The sequence below is a fragment of the Notamacropus eugenii genome, chromosome 4 (genome assembly GCF_028372415.1).
Source record: "Notamacropus eugenii isolate mMacEug1 chromosome 4, mMacEug1.pri_v2, whole genome shotgun sequence".
Lineage (NCBI taxonomy): Eukaryota > Metazoa > Chordata > Mammalia > Diprotodontia > Macropodidae > Notamacropus > Notamacropus eugenii.
The window spans coordinates 471,604,382-471,605,146 of NC_092875.1; positions in this window are offsets into that span (position 1 = coordinate 471,604,382).

The following is a 765-nucleotide window of genomic DNA, read 5'->3' on the forward strand; positions in this document are numbered from 1 at the left end:
CCTAGTGAATGCCATGTGAGGTGTGGAATTTCGGTTTCATCCTACATGATGCTGAAGTGCACGGTAGACTTATATATTTACAACCGTATTGTGCTCTCACAAATGTGTCTTATGAAGGGGGGGAGGTGTGGGGCATTTGTACGGATCTCTGTGGGATGTAATGTGAGTTATAGGCATCTTAGAGGTTCTTAAGCCATTTTGTGGTTAGGTTGCTGCTCTGAGACCCTAAGACTCAGGTAAAATAGAAGGCCCTTCTCTGCAGGGGTCTTTCAAACCTCGTTTGCCTCCCCCCTTTTAATTCCAGGTGGTAAGGCTAACCCCTTACCCCTTCTCATTCTCCTTAACTAACACACACAGACACAGACACACACTCACACAACCCTTATTTATTTGTTTGTCTGTGGTTATTGCCCATGTTATTAATTGCACCCAGGCTTTCCTTGCTCTTTGAGAGAGCAGCGGTATAAATTGGCTCTAATAAATATTAGCCGCTAGATTAGACGAGGTGAAGCTGGCATCGCGCTCTATTTTCGACCTGTAGCCTCTGCAAAGCCGCCAGTTCTGCGCCAGATTAGCCCCATCCATCCAGTGTCAATGGTTGTCTTGTTGAGGAAATCAGTGAGTAAACACGGCTGACAGAGAGGGGGCTCAGCTGATTACTCATACAAATAGACTGCAAACTCCACCAGGAGAAGCTGTTTCCAGAGATGGGTTTCTCGCATTGACAAGGCTGCTTCTCCCAGGATCCTGTGCCCTGCTGTTCCC